Raw genomic sequence first — 18,169 nt, 5'->3', positions numbered from 1 at the left:
CACTAAATGAAGCAATGTTCCTCCAGACCAAAGCATACAATACAGTACATATAACTCACACACAACACATGAAGTAATATTACCATAAATAAATTAACAAATAATAAGATACATTTACTTCACAAGTTAAAAAGTAAAGAGTATAATGCTACTGGTGCTTCATAAGTGGAGACCTGGGTAGTGGCAGAAAGTTCTGTTGTCTCATGGACTGGGAGAGGAAACTGTTTCCCAACCTAACAGTCCTTGTCTTGGTGTTGTGGTACCTCCTGCCTGTTGGTATTGATGTCAAAGAGATCGCTGGATGGATGGGTGGGATCATTGACAATGCTAAAGTCCCAACATATGCAGCTTCTGTTAAGTAGCTCGATTGACACAGGTAAGATTTAGGACTCCAGTTCCATTTGGACTGTATTTTGGACAGGACATATTATTTGCATGTTTGACACGAGTCTCAAAGCAGTCATTCTGTTCTGAGTTCTTTCACGGAAAGAAATTGCCAGCTGGGGAGTTGAAAAGATTCAAAGATGTGTTCAAAGCCTCTGTAAAGAAATGCAACATACCCACTTAGAATTTCTTGCTCATGACACTCAGAGTGAAAAGGAGCATTGGAGATACCACTGAGAACCTCAGAATCACAAACAGAAACATGGTTCTTGTCACTGGCAGACTGTAAGACTTTAATGGCTGCAGTGCAGACAGAACGAATTATTTCAGAACAAAAAGAAAAAAAGGCTATGTACTAGCAGAATATGGAGGACTTGCAATATTGTGGAGGCACAAGGCTCCCTGACAAAAGATTCATTTACTCCCTGTCAACCACTATCTGCATCATCCGTCATAGAGCCTGCAATTCCCACATTGACATCGGGCACCTCAGAACCGTTAAAATCAGAATGGAAGCAAATATCCCCAGTAGCAAGGAACAACCACCAAAGAAGGATTCTCGCACCCACTTTCTCAGTCAGGAAGATGAGATGTTGGGAAGGCCACCAGATAGAGAAATAAGTTACGTTTCTACAAAAAAAAGAAGCAGACAAAAAGTAATATCCTGGCAGGGAGGTTTGCTAAGGAGAGTTTAAACTAGAATTGCTGGGGTGTGGGAACCCAACTGAGTCGGAGAAAGGGGCTGTTGGCTGACAAATAGAGAAAGCTTGGAGAAGGTGCGAGAGGGAGGTGATAGAGAAGGGATGTGCACAGACCAATGTGATGTGTCTATTTTAATGCAAGAAGCACCATGAACAAAGCAGATGAGCTTGGAGGGAGATTTGTGTGGCGTTTTGCAAGAGTATGTTCCAAAGAGACAGGGAAAGCATGGTTGAGAACAGGAATAATAGGGTAGTGGAGGTATAACTTGTCCATCTGTGTTGATCACCCCATCCTTGACTAAGCTGTTCCACCGTGAGCATGATCTGTTATGAGTCAACATGTTGCTTTCAGATCAGGTCATGCACAGCACATACCTCTGCCGCTCCGCTCAGGTATGTTTCTGGGGTACAGGGGCTAGCAACCCTTGTCCCTGTTTTGTGTTCCATCGCTGGGCAGCAGTGAAACATCTGATTGGCCTATCAGAGTTCTCTTTGGGAACTAGTTGACTTGATCAGCATTTCTGATCTGGCTATTGTTCATGATTGCACCTAATAAAAAAAGAATTAAAAATAATGTGATGTACAAAGGCTGTTGAAAATCGGAAGAGATACTGAATGAATACTTTGCTTCTGTATTCAGTACAGAAAAGGATCTTGGCAATTGTAGGGATGACCTACAGCGGAGTAAAAAGCATGAGCATATAGACATTAAGAAAGAGGATGTACTGAAACTTTTTGAAAGCATCATGTTGGATATGTCTTCAGAACTGGATGAGATGTACCCCAGGGTACTGTGGGAGGTGAGGGAGGAGATTGCTGAGCATCTGGTGATAATCTTTGCATCATCAATGGGGATGGGGGAGGTTCCAGTGGATTAGAGGGTTGCAGATGTTGTCCCCTTATTCAAGAAAGGAGTAGATATATCAAAGGAAATTATAGACCAATGAGTCTTACTTCAGTGATTGGTAAGTTGATAGAAAAGATCATGAGAGGTAGGATTTATGAACATTTGGAGAGACATAATATGATTAGAAATAGTCAGAATGGTTTTGTCAAAGGCAGGTTGTGCCTTAGGAGCCTGATTGAGTTTTTTTGAGTATGTGACTAAACATGTTGATGAAGGTAGAGCAGTCGATGTAGTATATATGGATTTCAGCAAGGCATTTAATAAGGTACCCCACGCAAGGCTTGTTGAGAAAGTAAGGAGACATGAAATCTAAGGGGACCTTGCTTTGTGGATCCAGAATTGGCTTGTTCACAGAAGGCAAAGAGTGGTTGTAGACAGGTCATATTCTGCATGGAGGTTGGTGACCAGTGGTGTGCCTCAGGGATCTGTTCTGGGACCCCCTCTCTTCGTGATTTTTATAAATTACCTGGATGAGGAAGTGGAGGGATGGGTTAGTAAATTTGCTGATGGCACAAAGGTTGGGGGTGTTGTGGATAGTGTGGAGTGCTGTCAGAGGTTACAGTGGGACATTGATAGGATGAAAAACTGGGCTGAGAAGTGGCAGATGGAGTTCAACCCAGATAAGTGTGAGGTGATTCATTTTGGTAGGTCAAATATGATGACAGAATTTAGTATTAATGGCAAGACTCTTGGCAGTGTGGAGGATCAGAGGGATCTTGGGGTTTGAGTCCATAGGACACTCAAAGCTGCTGCACAGGTTAACTCTGTGGTTAAGAAGGCATCTGGTGCATTGGCCTTCATCAACTGAGGGATTGAGTTTAAGAGCCGAGAAGTAATGTTACAGCTATATGTTCGGCCCTGCCGAATATGTGGGCGGAAAAGCCTGTGTTGTGCTGTTGGTTTTCTATGTTTCTATGTTTAATTTTTCCCAAGGGACTGTCTAGGAACAAAATTGATATTGTTCTTTTTGCTACTCACAGCTTTATATTTTGGCAAGTAAACCTCTTATCACTTGGAATTATGCAGCAATTTTGTATTATGTTAAATTACATTATGAACAGCTTCCATTCATCTGCAACAAATTCAGGCTATTTAAAACCAAGTTGGTTCTGACACATCGACAATTCCCTTCCTCCCACAGATGCTGCTTGGTCCTTGGAATTCTTCTAACAGGTTGTACGTTTATCAAACTTAGAATCTTCCTAGCTTGTTTACTGTTTGTTCTTTTCAACACTCCACTCATCTCAGTGATATTGTATTTTCTTTTGGATAAATATTCAAAATTCATAAATATCAAGCAGTAGTAAATCAAGACAACTGGACTTGCTGAGTTGTCTCGAAGATGACAATTCATCTGAGAGTCTCCTTCAGTTCTAATCCATGGTGGGTATTTTTACAGTTACCGGCAAGACTCTGTGAGTTGTTTAGAGGTACAGCAATCACATGAGGGTCGCGAAGAGTCGTAGAGGTAATGAGAGGGTTATTCGTCTTATCTTTGCATGAATGGAGGTGTGAACTGTTGTGGAGACACTGGGGTAAAGATGTTAGGATTACATTGTAAGTAGCTGATAGTGGTGTTGTATCCCACCCCCTCTGTTCAGGGATGGATTTTCCAGTTTCAGGGGGGAACAGGTGGTTTGAAAGAGGGTTTAAAGAAAACACCTTTGTTAAACTGGAATTGAACCTGAATCCACTACTTCTGCTGGCAGCTCATTCCACACTTTCACCACCCCCCAAGTGAAGAAGTTCCCATTCATGTTCCCTTTAAACGGTTCACCTTTCAACCTTAACGCCTGACCTCTATTTGTAGTTTCACCCAACCTCAGTGGAAAAAGCCTACTTTTAAGTTTGTATACCTCTATCAAATCTCCCCTCATTCTCTTATGCTCTAGGGAATAAAATCCTAACCTATTCAACCTTTCGATATAACTCAGGACCTCAAGTCCTGAAAGCAGACCATAAGATATAGGAGCAGAATCAGACCATTTGGCCAATCGAGTCTGCTCTGCCATTTCATCATGGCTGCCTTCTCCCTGTATCTCTTCATGCTCTGATCAGCCAAGAATCTATCAGCCTCTGCCTTAAATACACATAAAGACTTGGCCTCTACCGCTGCCTGTGGCAAAGAATTACACAGATTCACCACCTTTTGGCTAAAGAAATCCTTTCTCCTCTCGGTTCTAAAAGGGCACCTCTCTATTCTGAGGCTGTGTCCTCTTGACTTAGACTCTCCCAACATAGGAAACATCCTCTCCACATCCACTCTATCAAGGCCTTTCACCATTCAATAGTTTTCAATGAGGTCATCCCTTATTCTTCTGAATTTTAGTGAATGCTGGCCCAGAGCCATCAGACATTTCTCATATGACAAGCCATTCAATCCTGGAATCATTTTCATGAACCTCCTTTAAACCCTCTCCTATTTCCTGCACACAGTACTCCAAATTGGGCCTCACCAACATCTTTTACAACTTCAAAATAGCATCCCATCTCAATACCTTGATATATGAAGGCTAATGTTTCAAAAACTCTCTTTATAATCCTATCTGCTTGTGAAGCAACCTGCAAGCAATTATGAATTTATATTCCAAGGTACCTCTGTTCTACTGATCTCCTCAGTGCCCTACCACTCACCATACAAGTCCTACCCTGGTTTGTCCAGTCAAAGTGCAACACCTCACATTTGTCTGCATTAAATTCCACCTGGCATTTTTTAGCCCATTTTTCTAGCTGGTTGTCCTTTTACAACCTCTATAGATACCCAAGACATCTTTTTTGGACAGTTCCCTCTACCAAATCTCCTTGTTCTTCTCTTCCTTCTTGTCTATTTCCACCGTTGAATCTCATTCCTCCCACATTTCTCTTTTGCGCACTTCCCTCCAACACAAACTCTTTCACTTCAGCTTTGCTCTTGTCACTTCATCCAGCAGACATGGTGACCCTGGCACAGAACTTTTAGGCAACAGCTTTACATTTATCTCATTTGTAGACTCCATAGGTCCTTGATAACTGTACACTGTCTAGGACTCTAGCTTACATTTGTTACTGTGAATTGACAAAACACTTCTAAGAACTAAACGTTTATTCAATTTGGACCAACTAAATGTGATTGACCTCCATAGGACACAAACTTTCTATTTATTGGCTCACTTCTAATGCCTCTGGAAACTCCTGCTGAAAGCATTAAATTTAAAGGTCACTGCGATTCAATTTAAAGAGACCTCATTAATACAGTCTTGGAATGTTAATTACTGCCTCCCTACATTAATCAATTTGCTTTCAAGAATGTTATTTCCTGGCATCCAAATACTAAGTCAATGAATCGATGACCTGAAGCTAGAAATTACCTAACAATCTAGTCCCATTGTCCTCAAGTACACATTCTTGCAGGTTAAATATTCCCCTTCCCCCCCCCATACATTATACTTTAAATTATGACAGATGATCTGAATTCCATGCACAGAATTTAGAATCAGAAGTAGAATTGGGTTTATTATCACTGGCATACCATATGTTGTGATATTTGTTGTTTTTGCAAGGGCAATAACGTGGAATGCATTGAAAATTACTATGTTACAACAAGAAATACGGCACATAAAAGAATGAGTAGCTAGTGCAAAAATGGAGCAAAGTAATGAGGTAGTGCTCATAGACCATTCTGAGGTCTGATTGTGGAGGGAAGAAACTGTTTTTAAAAAGTTAAGCTTGTGTCTTCAGGCTCCTATATCTCCCCTCTGATGGTGGTAAAGAGAAGGGGACAAATCCCTGGATGGTGAAAGGTCTTAACGATAGATACTGCCTCATTGAGACACTGACTTTGGAAGGTGTCCTCGATGGTGGAGGGAAGGTTAGAGCTCCTGATGGAGATGCTGAGTCTACAACCCACTGAATTTTTTTTTTGATCCGGTGCATTGGAGCCTCCATACCAGGCAGTGATTTAGCCAGTTAGAATGCTTTCCACCATATATTGGTTGAAATTCACTAACGTCTTTGGTGATGTAACAAATCTCCTCAATCTCCTAATGAAGTATAGTCACTGAAGTGCCTTCTTTATGATTGTTTCAATATATTGGGCTCTGAATAGGTCTAGGTCCTCTTATATTTATTCAGAGACAATTCTGTGACAACGTTCATTATTGTGTCAAGTCCTCAGGGGCTAGGAGAAGGGTAAAGGAACAGGACAATAATTAATGGTGTTTTAAATCAAATAAGTAAAACTGTGACTTTTTTGAATAAGTATTTATTTGTCCCATACTATACTACTACACCAAGAATAAATAGACTTCAAGTTTTCCAGAGTTTTTATTCCTCTCCTCACCCCCAGAAAAGGAATTTTGGTGGGATTAAATACTGGTACCTTGCTCATATCATTCATTCTTGAAGTTATTTTCTCATACACTTCTGACATATGTATCTGTTATTTGGAATACAGTGGAGCCTGGATTTCTTCAAGTCTAACTTTCCTGGAAACTTTGGAACTCATGGAGCAACTTAGATTTTACTCATGGGGAATACACAAACACATGAAAGGAAATGTGGTAAAACATTTGATTTTAAGAGCAATAGAAATTTGTTGCAGCCTCTCCCCTACCTTTATTTAACACCATCAATATTATTTTTCTAATCCACCCCAGTGTCCTCATGACATCTGCTAATCTAACTTACCTTTAAATTCATTTATTTGCCTCAATTTCTTCTTGTAAATAGATACAGCCTCTAATCACTCTCTGGGTAAAGTAGATTCTCCTGACTTCTTCGCTGGATGTATTAGACATTAGATTACATTGATGGACCATTCATTGTTCTGGGCATTCTCACAAATTGAAACACATTTTCTATATTTTTACTGTCAAACTATTCCATAATCATCAGAGTTCCATTTAGCACTCAGTACTTTTAAATATAAAAAATGTCCTAATCTAATCAATCTTTTGAAAGGCATAGCCCCTTGGTTTTGGTATAAATTAGTAATTTTTTTTGCATTTTGCTCAATTCCTCTGTCGCTTTTTTAATGACATAAATGTCACAGTACAGCAAATATATTCCAGCCAAGGTTCAAAATGTGTTTAACATAGCTCCTTTCTTTTCAATTCTATTGTTCAGGAAATAAATCTGAATGTTTCTGTCTCCAAACCTTTATTGCAACATTGGCTGAATGGGCATCTGGAAACATAGAAATATAGAAAATGTACAGCACAATACAGACCCTTCGGCCCACAATGCTGTGCTGAACATGTACTTGTCATGGTCTGGTCTGTGAAGTCTGTATTCTGGTTCACGGTCCGGTCCATTGACCCTTGCTCCAGGTTTTCCTGTCTACCCTGTTTCTGTTCTTGTTGAGCTCTAATTGAGGCAGGTAATGCTTGTTGGGGCTGGCCGCATAAATACCTCCAGAGACCAGGGCATGGCTGCTGGATTGTTCTTGTCCTCACTCCTTGTATCCCTTCCTCTGCCTTCTGTTTCCTTGCCTGAAGCCCTGCCGATAACTCTCGCCTCGCCTGAAGTTCTCGTTTCGCCTTGCAATGCCTGAAGCCCTGCCTTGTCTTGCCGGTAACTCTCGTCTCACCTGAAGTTCTGTCTTGCCTTGCACTGCCTGAAGCCTTGCCTTGTCTTGCTGTTTTGTCCTACAGCCACCCCGTACCTAGCTCCATTCCTGTCCCTTGCCTCCGTCGGGTAAGCCAGGCCGTCTTGCCGTTACCTGCGGTTGGTTCTGACCCTTCCTGTCCCTTGCTTCCGTCAGGTGCAGATCTGCGCCCTGCCCAGGAGGAGCTTCCAGTCTCCTGCCTCCTGCCTCCAGCCTCGCCTCAAGTCTCCAGCTTCCTGCCAAGCCTCGCCTCAAGTCTCTAGCCTCTAGCCTCTAGCCTGAAGAGTCGTGCCTCCTGCCTAGCTTCAAGCCTGAAGGCTCCAGCCTCCTGCCTAGCTTCAAGCCTGAAGGCTCCAACCTCCTGCTTAGCCTCAAGCCTGAAGGTTCCAGCCTCCTGCCTAGCCTCAAGCCTGAAGACTCCAGCCTCCTGCCTAGCCTCAGGCCTGAAGACTCAAGCCTCCTGCCTAGCCTCAAGCCTGAAGGCTCCATCCTCCTGCCTAGCCTCAAGACTGAAGGCTCCATCCTCCTGCCTAGCTTCAAGCCTGAAGACTCCAGCCTCCTGCCTAGCCTCAAGCCTGAAGACTCCAGCCTCCTGCCTAGCCTCAAGCCTGAAGACTCCATCCTCCTGCCTAGCCTCAAGCCTGAAGACTCCAGCCTCCTGTCTAGCCTCAAGCCTGAAGACTCCAGCCTCCTGCCTAGCCTCAAGCCTGACGACTCCAGCCTCGTCCTGCCTGCCAGCCAAGCCTCGTCCTTGTCTAGTTCTCTGGTCCGAGCCAGGGACAAGACCCAGGTACTGGGTCCTTGTCCAGTCTCTGGCTCGGAGTCCAAGCCCGGGCTCCTAGCTCTCTTGTCCAGTCCTGTTCCTGTTTCCGGTTTTCGTGTCCATGTCCTTGCTCTCACCCTGCATCCTAGTCCTGTCCCTAGTCCTTCAGTGTCTGTGCCTTGCACTTGGGTCCACCCTTGCTGTCAGTGCCCCCCCATTATGACAGTACTTCCTTTAGAAATTACCTATCCACACGATCAATGCTTCTCATCATCTTATACACCTCTGTATTGCAAGATCTCTCTGCCTTTTGATCCCATAAAGACACTTCCACCTCAAATTTTAAGTGTGTATAATTTGTTTTGTTAATCGTTATGGAGGCTGTTCCGACTCCAATTTTGTCCAGATGTCCTGTGTCATGAATAACACTCACACACTCTGGAAGTTTGTCAAGTAGACGCATCATGTTGGGCAATGCAGAATGGTACTAAAGCTATCACATCATCCTGGATTCTCAACACGTAACAGATGGGTTATCCTGGATATGTGAAGAAACATGGAACAAGATGCAAGATATTTCTCAACCATTTCCAGAATTTTCATTTGGCTGACTGGCCTGCACAAGGCCCCAGTACTAAAAATGGAACTTCAAAGTGCCTGGACCTGTTTCTGCATTGGGACCCTGGCCCAGAAAATGCCAATTCATCTGCTGGCCATCCTAGATGTTCCCACTGCACTACTGGCAATTGACCCTTGTAGCAAGCCCCACCTTCCAGCTCACAAACCTCTGTCCTCCTACCTGTTCCCATCTGCAGACCTCTAAATATTTCCTTTTTGTTCACAAAGTACAGTTGACTTCTGCTTTTCAAGAATGAGTTGTGTTTCTAGAAAAAAAGATCGTGTCAAAATTTTCGATAATGGAAAACCACATTATCTGTGCATGTGTAAAGAATGGAAGTTGAAAAATAAATGTTCTATTTATTTATTTATCAGTGATCGTGGAGCATATGGATCCCTTCTTTGTAGAAGTCAGTGTCTTGGACCTCCAGAAAGTGGTCCACAGCAGGAGTGATTGATAAGTTCATGGCCTAGGGTAGAAGGAGATGAGTTATACACCTCTCGTTACATGCACAAGCAGGTGAACTCTTTGAGTGATTATGCAGAAAGTTTGAAGTTAATAACTCAAACAACAGGAATTCTGCAGATGCTGGAAATTCAAGCAACATACATCAAAGTTGCTGGTGAACGCAGCAGGCCAAGCAGCATCTTCCTATAGATGCTGCTTGGCCTGCTGCGTTCACCAGCAACTTTGATGTAAGTTAATAACTCATCTCCTTCTACCTTAGGCCATGAACTTATCAATCACCCCTGCTGTGGACCACTTCTGGAGGTCCAAGATGCTGACTTCTACAAAGAAGGGATCAGTATGCTCCATGACCGCTGGACTAAGTGTGTAGATGTAGGAGGAGACTATGTTGAAAAATAAATGTGCTAGGTTTTCTAAAATTGACTCCTTCTACCTTAGGCTACAAACTTATCAATCACCTCTCATAGCCAGTAGTCCTGGACTTGTTCTATCTTCTTTTCCATATATCAGGATCACATTAGCTGTCTGCCAGTCTTCTGACACTATTGCCTTTTCTAATAATATTTTTATAAATATGTAATAGGGACTGTTATCTCTCCAGTGGCAGTATTTTTTTAATAAATGTACTCTAAACGAGGGCTGTGGAAATTACTGTCAAGATCACCATTGATTGCCCATTCCTAGTTGCCCTGGAGATAGTACATCAGAAGACACATTCTTGACTGGCTGCATATGATTAGTTTATTAGTGAGTTCCACCACCCTGCCACAAACATCCATCCTCCCACTCTCCCCCCACCACCTCCCTATTGAGTACGTCTATAAAGTTTTTGATCTCTTCTTCCAATGTCATGTTTACAATATTAACTCTTCCTGATAAGTCCTGAAGCAAAGTAATTATACAGTACGTCTGTCCTTCTGCTGTCATCGTATATATCCTCTACTGGCTATCACCTGGCCTTGTACTTTGCTTTTGATATTTTTGAGTCTGTAAAACAGTTTATTATTTTAATATTGATTAATAATTTAAATGCACAATTTTACTTTAGAGTCACAGAGTCATCGAACACGACAGTGCAGAATCAGGCCCTTCAGCTTATCTAGTCCATGCAGAACTATAATCTGCCAAATCCTATCGAACTGCACCTGGACCAAAAGAGCATTGCTTTTTCAAATTTCTTTCATAATCTTTATTTCCATTCTGCCCACCTACTATTGCCTAGTACAATATTTACAAATTCTGTGGAGAAAACATATTGGGACTTAACATGTGGATTCAATTTTCAATTTTCCTTCCAGTTCTACCACAGAGATAATGTGTCAGCACACCAAAGTGACTAAGGAAGACCCATTTATCTGTCAGTGTACAACATATCTGAATCCCAGTTCTGGGATTTTCATCTTGCATGCATGGCCATCTAATTGTCATTACCTTATCGACATTACCTCCCAGGAATTGATTGCAACTCCTTTCTCAACCACCCTCCCTCAAAGCCCATCACAGCTTGAGGGGTTCTGAGTACTTTCCAACTGATACTTTAACCATACATCTTCCTGAGAGTGGATCTCTCATGATTCCTCTGCGGCCCTCTCATGCAATGGCTCTCGAAACCATCAGGTTTCTCACATGAAATTTGGAGTGGCAGATCATAAAAAGGAATGAACTTTCACCGCCTGGTCTTCTGTTCCATGGTGCTGGCCCCTCAAAGAAATTGTTAACTTACCATGATTTAGCATATCCTTCCAGGCACCAAGAAATTTCCGGACCTATGTATTTGCTGTACGCCTAGTTTCATTGTTGATCTTATTACTTAATTCATCATGTATTGTACTGAGTGATTTGTCTCTGCATTTTATTTGGATATATTTCTTCTGGTCTCTATTTATATGTTTCACACTGACATTTTTTCTATTATTTATGTTATTTTCCAGATTCCTTTCTCTTGATTCATGTTGAACCCCTTAAAATCAACCTTTTTCAATATATTACTTTGTATTTTGTCTTATATTTATCTCAGTCTTTCAGTATTGTGATTATTATTTCCTAGATTTTCTTTTGCTTCGATTATTTCCCCTTTTATTCTACACTATGCTCCCAGCCATGTAACATCTATGGGGAATGAGAGGTGCTGGATGCATGAGAGTTGTTTTAAAGATCACTGTTAATCACAAACTAGAACAAAGATAGGGAGAGGTTAGCTTTATTTGTCATACATGCATTTAAACATTGAACCATACAATGAAATGTGTCATTTGCTTCAATGAGCAACACAGTCTGAAGATAAGCTAGTGGCAGCCTCAAGAGTGCCATGCTTCTAGTGCTTCTATTCTTGTAAGTTTTCCCAGTCTCCACCTCAAACGGATGATGCCAGAACATTGAAATAATGCTTCCAGATCAAGAATTCCCATGAGGAAAACCTCATTTTAGCATCTATTCTGTGTAGCTCCTTATATTTCAACAAGCCTAATCATCCTTCCTTCAAAAGACAACCCTCCCTCTCAGGAATCTTCCTGATAAACATTATCTGACTATCTCCAATGCAAATATATCCTTTCTTAAACAAGGGGACCAAAACAGAAAGTAGTACTCTAGATATGATCTCCTTATCTCTTCTCGAAGTCATTTCCTCTCAGAAGTTTATATTGTTTTGGTTGTCACAGAACCCATATTTTTGGTATTTCTTCTTTCAGTCTCAGTGCTAGCACAGATGTCCCTGAAACAATACTGGTTTATCATTGTCATATGTTCTAAGATAGTGTGAACATGTGACTATAATAAACCAATGCCAATACAGATCATCAAGATAGTTCATGCCATACATAATTGCATCAAGATAGTGAAAAGAAAACAGAATGCAGTACAGAGAAAATGCAGTGCGGGTTGACAGGTAAGGTACAAGGGCTTTAACCAGGCACAGTGGGAGATCAAGAGTTCTTTCTTTACAGTAAGAGAGATCTATTCAAGAGTCTGGTAATAGTGGAACAGGACCTGGTCGTTTGTGTTCTCAGGCATTTATATCTTCTGCCCAATTGAAGATGGGAAAAGGAAGAATAGCCAGGGTGGATGGGGTCTCTGATTATACTGGCTGCTTTCCCAAGAAAACATGAAGTGTAGGTGGAGAACATGGCGGGGCGGGGGGAGGGAGGGGGAACGTTGGTTTATGTGATAAACTGGGCTGTGTTCAAAAATTCTCTGTACTTCTTGCAGTTTTGTACAGAATAACTAGAATACTAAACTGTAAATGGGATATGTTTTATGGTACATCTATAAGAATTGGTAAGATTACTAGGGAATATGCTGAGAATCCTTAGTCTCCTGAGAAAGAAGGTGTGCTGGTGTGCTCTTTATGGCCGCAGTTTTGACGTGGCTGGACCTGGACAGATTGTCGGTAGATATTTACACCTAGTAACTTGAAGTTCTCATCCATCTCCACCTCAGCACCTTTGATACAGGGCTGCATACTCCACCTACTTCTAGAAGTCAATGACAGTTCCTTTATTTTGCTCTCATTGCTGTAAATCCTTCTCTATATCGGTCTTGCATCCATATATTTTAAAGCTCTTTTTTTCTTTAGCTAGGCACTGAATTTGGTCTGAACTTGTCACTAGTCAAGGCTCACACCGCAGCACAACCCATGACTCTTCTAAAAAGGCTATTAAAGCTGAGCAATTCAACAATAAAACAATATGAATACAAAACCAATGATACTGTGTCACAAAATGAAATAAACACAGATTCAATGGTTTAAGATGCTGCAGGTTGTTCAAGAACCCTGTACTTTGCACCTTACACATCTTCAACCTTTAATTGCATCTATGACATTTATTCATACAAATAGATAAATATTACCTGCTGATTTACTCTGTGCAAGCTCATGTTCATTATGTATCAACATCTTTACAGTACATATAAAGGATCCTACTAGGATAAAGGCAAAGCTCAACTTACTCTTAGGTAATAGGCGAGGTAACCATCTAAGTGACTTTGACCGTGGAATGATTGTTGGTGCTAGATGGGGTGATGGAGTATCTCAGAAAATGAGAGAGGTCAGAGTAGAATGGCCAGACTGGTTCAAGCGAACAGAAAGGTGTTAGTAACTCAAGCAAGCATTTGTTACAGCAGTGGTGTGCTGAAGGTCATCGCAGAATGTACAACATGTTGAGCCTTGAAGTGGATGGGCTACCGTAGTGGAAGACCAGACTGGGTTCCCGTACTGTGGCCAATTATTTAAGTACACTCCTGTACCTAATGAAGTCGTCAATGAGTGTTTGGAATTAGCTGCCAGAAGAAGTGGTTGAGGTTAGTATAATAATAACTTTTAAAAGTCAGTTAAGACAGGGACATCAATTGTAAAGGTTTAGAAGTTTAAGGGCCAAACACTAACAAAAGGTTGTCATGGACCACTTGAGTGAAGAGCCTGCCTCCATGCTGGGCAAGTCTATGACTCTATGGCTCTGACCTCAGGCATTTGCAAGTTGTTCTTCAAAGTTCAATATTACTATAACTCCAGATAATTTTGAACATAAATAATGTGGAAAGTGGTGCAGATATCTTCTGTAATTTGCTTGAATTTGCCCTCTACCATCATTATTTTGTTAATCCCAAAGCCACATCCATCACCATTTGATTGATGCAAATTTCCCTTCAAGTGTGCCATCCTCATGCTATTAGACCTTTACTCGAACCGGGTCTGACCAGCTAGACTGTTCTATGTTGAAACATTACATCAACAAAGACGCAATAGAACCAGAGTAATAGGGATGAGGACGAGGCAGCTGCTATACAAGTTGATGCTGTGTGGAGTGAGACTGTGAAGAAGGACAGGCAGATGACAGGTCAAAATTACAGTCAGTGGGATAAGATATGGGCAAAATTGAAAAGGGCAAAGAATATAGGACTGAAGGTGTTATATTTGAATGCATGCTGTATATGGAGTGAGGTAGATGATCTTGTGGTGAATTTAGAGTTTGGAGTTTTGAAGTTGTGGGCATCACTGAGTTGTGGCTGAAAGAAGATCATAGTTGAGAGCTGAACATCCAAGGATACACATTTTATTCAAAGGACAGGAGATAGGCTGGGCGGTGGGGGGAGGTGGATTGATTCTGTTGGCAAAAAAATGGAATCAAATTGTTTAAAAGAGGTGACATAGGATCAGAGGACGTAGAATCCTTATGGGTTGAGTTAGGAGCTTGCAAGATTAAAAAGTCCCTGATGGGAGTTTTATACAGGCCTGTAATAAGGACAATGTTATGGTAGCCCTGGGGAGATATCAATATGTGGTAGATTGAGAAAATCAGGCTGGTGTTGGATCCTAAGAGAGAGAAACTGTAGAATGCCTACAACATGGCTTTTTACAGCAGCTTGTGGTTGAACCCACTGGGGGAAAAGCAATTCTGGATTGGCTGTTGTGTAATACACTAAATTTGATTAGGGAGCTTTAGATAAGGGAACCCATAGGAGGTAGTGATCATAATAAGATAGAATTCATCCTGCAGTTTGAAAGAGAGATGATGAAGTCAGATTGAAGATAAAGTCAGATGTATCAGTATTACAGTGGAGTAAAGGGAATTACTCCACTGTAATACCCTTGAGAGAGAGAGGAGCTGCCAAAGTTGATTGGAATGATGACAGAGCAGCAATGGCCGGAGTTTCTCGGGTCAATTCAGGAGGCACAGGATAGATACTGTACATCCCAAAGATGAAGTATTCTAAAGGGAGGACGAGTTAACCGTGGCTGACAAGGGAAGTCAAAGACAATATAAGAGAAAATGAGAGGGTATATAATATAGTAAAACTTAGCAGGATGTTAGTGGATTGGGAAACTTTAAAAAACCAACAGAAGGCAACCAGGAAAACCAGAAGGAGAGGAAAGTAAATCTCTGGTGACTGACATGCTTCAATAGTCTAGTGGAGGATTTCTAGTTTTTGTAAAAGCTAACTGCTTGTTTGAATAGTTGAATACATGTTTTCCAGTTTCCTCACAGCTTGCTGGAATACATTTGTTCATCAATTTATGCTCATATTTGGCTTACTGTGAGTTAAGTACTTCAGCCAATTTTTAAATTTATGAATAGGTCTGATTAATTTACCAATGGACTAGGATACATGGTAAATCAAAAATGATGTATTATTGCAATGTATTAATATATTTCAGTCCTGGAATTCCTCCATTTTCACTGTTCCTTTGAAATTATTTGCCAAATTCAGCTTCTTCCCTGCATCACAAAAAGAGCTTATGTTACACCTGCACCACCTACACGTTCCTCTCCACTTCAGAGGCCCTATCTGTTATGTGCTAGTACGTGTGAGATTTGTTACACCTATAATATGCAAGAGTCAGTGCCATCTGCCAAATGAGCCGCGTCTGGTACACTGCAGCTGAAACTGGTACATTTTCCTGTTTGGAAATATCACAGGGCATTCTCAGGAAGCCAGATTTTCACTGCACCAATACCATGTAAAGGTTCACTCAGCAAATTAGCTTGCAACCATTTGTTCTGAACATACTTAGCCACCTCCAACTGTGCCGTAGTTCAGTGGAATAATTATTAGTATGGGATGGTGCCCTGATGTCAAGGAGTGCAGAACTAGGTCAATAGGTGTAAAATATTGGAGCAGTAATGGTTGCTAACTATGCAGCTACCAGACAGTCAAAATGATATATGTTCAGAATGTACATAGACATTTCATAATCATGATAGAATACTATGTCCCAGTTACACCAGCTTTATTAAGCACAGGTTAATAATGTTGGCTTGATGCCTCTGTTCAAGTGGGAATGAACTCATGGCCAGACATTATCAAGCATTTTCCTGCATACAGAATCATGAGGATATAGGGACACATTTCAGTGTCCTTCTGGCCTTTTAATAACTTGCCTGATTGTGAAGGGGGGAACAAATTGGTCAACCCCCTGTGCTACATTCAGTGATTTCACAAATGAGCTACTTTCCCCAGCAGCACTTTCATATTCTTTGATGTTTAATAGCCAGGTTCATGAAGAGGAAGCTGGGTTGGGGTTTGCAATGACAATTGAAATTCCTGCTGAGCTATAAATAATTCTGTGTGCCCTGAAATGAACAAATGTCCAGAAGCTTTCTGAAGTGGTGCCTGCAGACTTTGGGTGCTAATATTGCTGCTTATTCATACTTCATAAGGAAAATAACAGGGGGCCATCAACACAACCCCCTTCATTAAAGGCAGTGAACTTCCAACCAATGGCTATAGTTACTACAATAACAAATCAAAAACCATTGGAAACATTTAGTTCATTAATATTCACTAACCACAATATATACAGAGTTTGATGGCCCTGTAAAAAAAAACTGTACAAGTGATCAGCCACTTGCATGCATAAAATTAACTTACTATTTGTAGAGGTAGTTACACAGTTAACATCTAACTGGTCACGAAGTCTTTCCAAATATAAATTTGTTCATTAGTAATGTTATCAATATTACACTGTATGTTATCATGATGTTTTGATACTGCTGATTCAGATGAATCATTTCTTCAGATAGGATTAACATTCATCTGATCACAGAACCTATATTAACACAATAACAATGCATTGCTTTAAGTACAATATATCCCAGTATATTGAAAAAAAACAGGAACAGTACATATTTAACATAATTCACACTAATAAACTTTGCAAACTACTACAGTAGACACCATTGTACAATTATTGAGTGCCTTATCATGAAAGTTAAATCCATCTTAAAGTTCCTGAGTTTGTACTTTTTATACTTGTCTTACTACCTGACTTCTACCCCAGTTTCCACTAGACACTGGAACTTTCCTATCCTGCTGCTCTTATTGAAGTCAGAATGTAAATTTTTTCTCTCCCCACAGCTCACAATCTGGCTATTCTTTTCAGCATTTACTGTTGCTCTCTAACCAAGCTCTTTGGGGTTGATGTCAGCAAGTTTCAGTTTAGCGTTACTGAAAGACAGTCCAAGATCTTCAGATTAGATAGAATGCAGCACCTCAAGGTATCCTGCTCGATACAGGTTTGATTCACCCCGTTCACTAACTTTGATAATGATCTAAGTCTTGTAGACAGCAAACATTTTCCAAAGATTTACTCATTCCCATTAATGAGTAACCTCATTAGTTTTTGACATGGCTTCAATATAGTACCCATGCAAGTGTCTTGCTTTTCTCCCTATCTGTAGATTTGAGCAAGGATGCAGCATTCATGTTGGCTCATCCGCTGCTTAGCAATATCTGAAGTTCTTGCGGATTTTTCCTCTGAATTACTTGCTGAAGTTCTGAGACTTACTTAGTATGAATGGCGGTGGACAATTAATCAGCTAACAGGCAGACGAGGCTCCAAGAACACCTCCAACTTGAATGATGGCATGGTCTAGCATTTTAATGCTGAATGAAAGGCAGGAGCATTTGCCACCATGTTCTGTTAACAAAGCAGAACAAATAATCCATTTCAGCCTTATTCAGAGAACTCCGTCATTACTAAGCTAGTCCATGCCTGCATGTGGTAAGATCTAGACAACTCTGAGGAGTGGAATAATCAGAGGTAGATAACATATGTACCACAAAAGCGCCAGGCAATGATCATTTCCAACAAGAGAGAATCTAACCATGAAACTTCAATATTTAATGACATTACCAACACTTAGTCTCCCAATATGAATACCCTAGGCAAAGGGCGTCAATTTTTTCAGAGAGTTTATGCCCAAATTGTTGATAATCTCCTAAAAAATTTCTTTGCATGCCACTC

At 41.0% G+C, this 18,169-nt stretch overlaps 1 long non-coding RNA gene across 1 annotated transcript in view; it reads right to left on the bottom strand.

Annotated features, from left to right (window-relative positions):
- The window catches only part of LOC134343410 (uncharacterized), a 157,355-nt gene extending 139,630 nt beyond the window's left edge, over positions 1-17,725 (bottom strand). The window contains exon 1 of the long non-coding RNA XR_010017221.1: positions 17,711-17,725. This is a non-coding gene — a long non-coding RNA (uncharacterized LOC134343410). The remainder of the gene's footprint in view (positions 1-17,710) is intronic.
- Positions 17,726-18,169: the final 444 nt, after the last annotated feature.

This window comes from Mobula hypostoma, chromosome 3 (assembly GCF_963921235.1).
Source record: "Mobula hypostoma chromosome 3, sMobHyp1.1, whole genome shotgun sequence".
Taxonomy (NCBI): domain Eukaryota; kingdom Metazoa; phylum Chordata; class Chondrichthyes; order Myliobatiformes; family Myliobatidae; genus Mobula; species Mobula hypostoma.
The sequence above is the reverse complement of the archived record's forward strand: the minus strand, read 5'-3'. Positions and strand labels throughout refer to the sequence as shown.